Source organism: Suricata suricatta, chromosome 13 (assembly GCF_006229205.1).
Source record: "Suricata suricatta isolate VVHF042 chromosome 13, meerkat_22Aug2017_6uvM2_HiC, whole genome shotgun sequence".
Taxonomy (NCBI): Eukaryota; Metazoa; Chordata; class Mammalia; order Carnivora; family Herpestidae; genus Suricata; species Suricata suricatta.
The window spans coordinates 35,428,395-35,435,670 of record NC_043712.1 but is presented as its reverse complement, the minus strand read 5'-3'; the positions used below and the strand labels follow the sequence as shown (position 1 = coordinate 35,435,670).

The window sequence follows — 7,276 nt, the reverse complement described above, 5'->3', positions numbered from 1 at the left end:
CTGGCGTTTCTCTCCCATCCTTCCTCCTAGCTGTGCAGGCTCACCTGGTGCCTCAGGTACAGACGCTTCATGGAGAGCACCTGTCCTCCTGGTCTGAGGCCCAGAAATCCCAGTGGTACATTTTCACCAGCAGAGACAGGAGTCTTTAAGCAGGAGCCGTTAGTCCTTTGGAACCCTGTTAGTCCCAGGAGCAATTTAAAGTTTCAAAGTCAAATGTGCAAGGGGTTCAGGCCCTATGCTTACCTGGGGCCCCCGGAGACCCCACCCTGTCTCCCATTTAGAGGTCATGACGGGAACATGTTCAAGTGGAGATGGGCAAGAGCATTCAGCAGATGGCGGCTTCCTCTGGAGCTTTCCCTGGGGTCTCAGAGAAGCCAGCACTCAATTCAGGGACAGAATACATTGTCCCCTTATTGAAGTCTAGACATCCAGAACAGGGAAGCAGGACAAATGTCTAATAGCAGTAGCAGCAGCAGCAGCAGCAGCATAATTGGGTGCATATGTTGAGCGGCTGCCATGTGCCAGTCACTGAAATGAACACTTTACAGGCATTAGGTTTAACATTTTCTCCACTTCTTCTCCACAACGTGTCATTACTTGCCTTTTGGTCCTAGGCATTCTGACAGGTGTGAGGTCGTGTCTCATAGTGGGTTTAATATGCATTTCCCTGATGAATAGTGATGTTGTGCCTCTTTTCATGTTTGTGGTAGCCATCTGTAGGCCAGCTTTGGAGAAATGTCTATTCAGGGCCTTTGTTCACTTTTAATTATATCATTTGTGCGTTGTTTTTTGCGGGGGGAGGGTTTGGGTTTTTTGTATTCTTTAAAAGAAATTGTTTTTACCCTTTATTCCCCTTTGAGAGACAGAGAGACAGAACATGAGTAGGGGATAGGCAGAGATAGAGGGAGACAAAGAATCTGAAGCAGGCTCCTGGTTCTGACCTGTCAGCACAGAGCCTGATGCGGGGCTCAAACCCATACCCTGGAGATCATGACCTGAGCCCATGTCAGCCCCTTAACCAACTGAGACACCCAGGTGCCCCTATGTGTTCTTTATATGTTTTGAATATTAACTGAATATATTATCAAATATATTGTTTGCAACAATTTCCTCCTTACAATAGGTTGTCTTTTGTTTAACTGATGCTTTCCTTCACTGTGCAAAAGCTTTCTGGTGTGGTGTAGTTCCAAAAGATTACTTTTGCTTTTGTTTCCCTTGCGTGAGTGAACATATCCAGCAAAATGTTGCTAAAGCCAATATTCACGAAGTTGTAGCCTATGTTTTCTTGAGGAGTTTTATGGTTTCATGTCTTTCATCCATTTATATTTTATTTTTGTGTATGATAAAAGAAAGTGGCTCAGAGTTATTCTTTTGCATGTAGCTCTACAGTTTTCTCAACACCATTTATTTTTTTAATGTTTATTTATTTATTTTGAGGGAGTGAGCGTGCGTGAGTGGGCAGGACAGAGATACAGGGAGAGAGAGTGTCCCAAGCAGGCTCCTCTCTGTCAGTGCAGAGCCCACCGTGGGGCTGGAGCTCACTAACCGTGAAATCATGACCTGAGCTGAAGTTGGATGCTTCACTGACTGAACCACCCAGCACCCCAACTTTCTGTATTCTTGTTAAATAAGTCTGTCATTGGTCATGGAATTTAATATAACTTGCCCCAAAACTGCTTCTATCCATCCACTACCATCTCTGAAACTCATTTTATTTGGTCTATTTGTTCTAGATGGGAACCGTATCTTGCTCATTTCCTCATGATACACAGTCCTGTGCAGCATTCATGATAGTAGTACTACTGCTAGTACTGCTACTACTACTCCTACTACTAGTACTGCTATCTTGTAGTTCTCTTGTGCTTACCATAAATAAGGATTTATTTATAGGATCTTATCTAATTTGCCTAAAATCAAGTGGTTAGTTTTTAAAATATGAAGAAATAGACGGAGAAAGGTTTTGACACCTGCCCAAGGTCAGCGGTAAGAAAATAGTTCCCAGTTTTTACTGTGATGAGATATGGAGGTTCGAAAATGCTATAGATTTTACATTCACAGTGTACTTGACCGTATTAAAGACTTTGAAAAATCCTGGGACAATGAAATATGTCAAATTTTACCTGCTACTGTCTTCCAACATACTTAGCCCCGGTCTATCGATTTATCTATCACATTTATTTCATTTTCTCCTATCTCTCTCTTTTTTCTTTCTTTCCTTTCCTTTTCATTTCTTTTCTTTTCTTCTTAGGATCTGAGTTATTTCCTAACAGAAGCCTAGCTCTTCTATTGGGAATTGGATAAGTGGTAAACATCAAATTCTAACTTTATTCTCATTCTTGAATTTATTTTTTAAATTTTAATTATTTATTTATTTTAAGTCTTTATTGTCAAATTGGTTTCCATATAACACCCAGTGCTCTTCCCCACAAGTGCCCTCCTCCATCACCACCACCTCCCTTCCCCCTCCCGTTCCTTGTTCAACCCTGGGTGCCTTTTCAGTATTCAATAGTCTCTCAGGTTTTGCTTTCCTCTCTCTCCCCAACTCTCTTTCCCCCTTCCCCTCCCCATGGTCCTCATTCTTGAATTTAATTTAATAGCAGTATTTCATAAGGTGAAGTGCACCGAGAAAAAATGGCCTCAATTTTCTCATAGTTAAAAAGCAATTCAGTTTATCAGCCTAGATTATTTCCACCAAAGAATTTTCTATGTAGAAACCTTGTCTTTGTTCCCTTCTTGATATGTCAGGTGAACAGAATCCATAATGAAAAATTTCCACTTCCTCCTTGTGTCACTGGCTGCCCTAGGGAGTCCAGTAGGGATGACAAGTGGCTGTGAGAGCCCTCTCTGTGCACTGACTCTGTAGCTTGCACACTGTGTGGCCCATTCAGCTTGCTCTAATGGTCCTTTATCCTCAGGTTTAGCGTGTATTCAGAACGTCTTCAGACATAACATTAGCAATTTATTGTCTGGCATCTTTGAAGCTCTCAGATATTTGGCTGAAACTCAGATGATACAATCTGAAACCTTACACATTCCCTGAAAATGGACTTAAGAGCAAGCGATCATTTTAGTTAATATAACTTGCCTTTGGAGTGGGAGCTGTAATAACAAAAGGCCTCTCCTCCACAGTAGTGAGACTTGCAGCGGACCCCTCCTCTATCACTGGGTGAACTATTTCTGAGCCACCAGGTTCCTCACAGCAGCCTTCACGTCCTTGTTCCTGAGGCTGTAGATGATGGGGTTGAGCATGGGGGTCACCACCCCATAGAAGAGAGGGATGAGCTTGTCTGAAAGGTCCTCTTTGTCTTCCCCCTTGGGATCCTTAGACTTGGGCTTCCCTACATGACAAGTATGGTCCCATAGAAGATGACCACCACAGTGAGGTGGGCAGAGCAGGCAGAAAAGGCCGTTTTCCTCCCCTCAGTGGAGAGGATCCTCAGGATGGTAGCAATGATGAAGATGTAAGAGAAGCAGATGAACAGAACTGGAACCACCAGGAAGATCACATTGGCCACCCCCATGCTGATCACATGGATGAGGATGTCTGCACAGGCCATCTCCAGGACAGCCAGGATCTCACAGGTGAAGTGGTTGATGACATTGTCCCCACAGAAGGGTAACGGTACTGCAAGAGAGATCTGCACCAAAGAGTTGGCTGCACCAGCCATCCAGGAGCTGACAGCCATGGGCACATAGGCAGACCTGCTCATGACCACAGGGTACCTCAGGGGGTTACAGATGGCCACATAGCGATCAAATGCCATCATGCCCAGAAACACACATTCTGTTCCTGCCATGGCAAAGGAGAGGAACATCTGCACAGCACAGCCTGAGAAGGAGATGGTTTTCCTGGGAGTCAGGAAGCTGTCCAGGACCAGAGGGACAGAAGAGGTTGTGTAGCAGATGTCCAGGAAGGAGAGGTTCCCCAGGAAGAAGTACATGGGCGTGTGCAGGCGGGAGTCAAGGATGGTCACCAGGATGAGGACCCCATTGCCCAGCAGGATCACCAGGTACATCGACAGGGTGAGCACAAGGAACATCTTCTCCAGCCTTGGATGGGCTGAGAGTCCTAGGAGGATGAACCCCACCACAGGGGAGGACCAGTTGGCATTTTCCCATGTGAGATGCCTTCTGTCGTCAGCAAAGTACAAAAGCAGCACATCAGGCTTCCTGGGAAGTGACTCAGGATTCTAGTATGCCATCAAGTCTCTGCTACATAAAGAAGAACATATGTGTATAAGAGGAGAGTGGCTGTAAGAGACAGTAGGTAGGAGTGTCCTTAGCTCTTAGATGAGAGAAGGTCAGGGCTGGAACACAACAGAACTCACAGTGCACTAGCCCTGAGGAAAAGCCTCAAATATTCCAGTCACCTCTGTGCCAGGGCCTTTTCTGATGTTGCATTCTCATTGCCAATAAAAGCAACTGAGACCCTGAGATGGGGAGTGACCTGTCTTCATCTTCTGAGCAGGTTGGTGATAGAGGCTGGACTGGAGCCCAGGAGAGCTCATCCCCATTGAAGGAGGACTTTTCCTCTGCTTTATGATCAAGAACCGGAAAAGGCCGTAAATTATTTCCTTTTAATATGAATGCACACACATTTCATATAATCTGGGGTTTCTTAGTTTCTCAGGGTAGAGAATCCCAAGCAGCTCTCATTCTTAGAACTAGCAAATTTTCAAGCATCTGTAAACTTAAAAAATTTGGAAGGAACTTGTATGCAACTGTTAACCCCCATGCAGACAGAATGAAGCCTAGGTAAAGGCTTAGCCGTGACGGGGATGACTTCTTCAGTCTGCCCAACCTCAGCAGACTGACTGTCGTCAGAATAGGGATCTGCCTATTTTCATACACATTATTTATAATGTTCCGTAAGGGGCAGAACTTTATGACATCACCACAAGGATTAAATCACACAATAGCATGAAAAGCATGCTGCTCACTGACCAGTTAATGCAATTCTTCCTAAGCCTGCTGACTACAGTGAGCAGATAGCAGGATATATGGTATTGACCAGGCGCAATTAAGGAATGTTTTTCCTTGTCCTTGTATGTTTGTACTTTATTTTTGCATAATGTTCTGGTACTCTGCCTCCATTCTTATGTTCCACACATGCAGCTACTTATAGGAAGACCTGCCTGCCTTTGTATAGAGGATTTCCAGTCTCCCAGCTGCAGTTGCACAGACTCAATATTCAGAATCCTCATTCATAAAATCTGTATACCTCTTTCTTAAAAGTAATGGTGCATGTGTGTGTACGTGTGTGAGCATGTTTGTGTGTGTGTGTGTGTGTGTTTGTAGGAATGGATGGTTGTCTACCATCTTAATATTCAAAAACATCTCGTCCGTGCCATATTCTTTAAAACACCCCATGGAAAAGATTTCATCATTCAGGTTTTATAGGTAAGAGTAACCATGGCTCAGGGGAGCCAAAGCTTTGGTGCCTAAGATTGAATGTCAGATAGCTGCCTCTCTCTCCTGCACAGATGTTCAGAAGAGTCTGTCTTTCCAATAATGGCTCTGTGTTTTCTCTGATCCGTCTCACTGTCCAGCACACTTGCTTCAGTCATGGTAGGAGTATGTCAGATACGTTGTCAGACAGGGTAGCTCCCACCCTGAATTGAACCCAGACAGTCTCAGCCTGGGCACTGTTGCATGTGGTACTGCAGAATTCTTTGTTCAGGGCCGGGTTCAGGGGAAGCTGTCCTGTACATGATCGGATGCTTACCAGCGTCCCTGACCTTTGTGCACCTGATGCCTGTAGCACCCCGTCTTGAATCATAACAACCAAAACTGTCTCCAGACATTGCCAAGTGTTTCTGGGAGGTAAAGGGGATTCAAATGTGCTGAGAAAAGAACCAGTGATCCCTCCCAGAGAGGTCTCTCCCCTTATGCAACCATGGGTTTCACTGTGTTTTCTGTGCAAGCCTATGGCTCTTTTTCATATCTCTCAATATAGCACAGGAGGGTGATCCCATTTGCTCAGTGCACATGGGTGCTCCACCGTGAAATTCTGCCCCAGCTTATCTCCCATTCCCCCCAGGGGCTCTCCCAGACCCTCCAGAAAATGAAAAGTAAACATTACAGTCAGTGCCACAGCAGGATCCCATAGTGACAAGGATATGCTGTGATTGCTGAGGTCAAGGTAGTGGCTTCTTTTAGAGAAGCCTTCCTGCCTACTCCCAACAGCCAGGGCTGTGCACACAGATCGTCTGCCCATGAACGATGTCCGTGGGTGTGATTGCTGCTCGGGATTTGCCCCATGTGAGAGCTGCAGCCATGGAAGTCCTCGTGCCCAGCATGCAGAAGTGCAGGATGAAAGATGCTTCAGCTGGAATGAACTGAATGGCTAGGAAGATCTTGTGCACTGAGCCCAGAGCTATGGGACCTGCCCTGCCCACGACATGGGTATTCTGGGTGGCTGGAGCGAGTCCCTAGGCCTCAGTTTCCTCATGTGCATCATAAAGGCTGAAAAGATGCTCTCCAGAGCATTCCAAGTCTGTCATGGATTGATTGAGCTGCCCTCATCTTTGGTGAAGCCTTTGGTGAAGCTGACTACCTGCTCCTTTGGGCATGTGGTATGGTGTGTGTGTGTGTGTGTGTGTGTGTGTGTGTGTGTGTGTGTGTGTGCTTGTGCGGGCACACCCTCACTCCCTAGCACATCAAGAAGGGTAGATCTGAATGCTTGGTCTCCCACCATGATATGGCCAGCAGGGGATATGGCCACATCAGGCTTTGGGGCAGACTCAAGATTAATGAAAACTGGGAACTCTGATACCTACAACTCCAACTGGGTAGGAGTCCACCTGGGAGAGTGAGGAAGGGAAGGAAAGTTTTTGCCTTTGTGGCTGCAAACCACGGGTGTGGAGCCTCTGCTGTCAGGGACTTGGTTTTGCTTGTGGTCTGGCCCCTACTTAACTCGGGAGCTGTAAGGCAGCTGGGAACACAGTGTAGTCATGAAAGGGAAGTGAACACATGTACTCAAGAGTCCCATACACTGTCCTCTGGCCTCCCTGGAGAGCAGTTTGCCTAGAAAAAGGAAAAAGCTGGCAAGTCCATATAACTCAGCATTTCTATCTGGGGATAAATTCTAATGAATCAATGAGATTCAGGGACTGGTATCACTCATTGAAGGCATTTGTCACAGCGATATTTGTGAATGAATATAGGAAACAAAAAAACAGTCTACTGATAAATACCCAAGGATGTCGTTTCATATAATGGTATGTTAGACATTAAAGTGACTTGTATAGGAGACCTGGGTGACTATATCAGCTGA

The 7,276-nt window shown here is 45.6% G+C and overlaps 1 pseudogene; it reads right to left on the bottom strand.

Annotated features, from left to right (window-relative positions):
• Positions 1-3,151: 3,151 nt before the first annotated feature.
• The window catches only part of LOC115276290, a 7,772-nt pseudogene continuing 3,647 nt past the window's right edge, over positions 3,152-7,276 (bottom strand).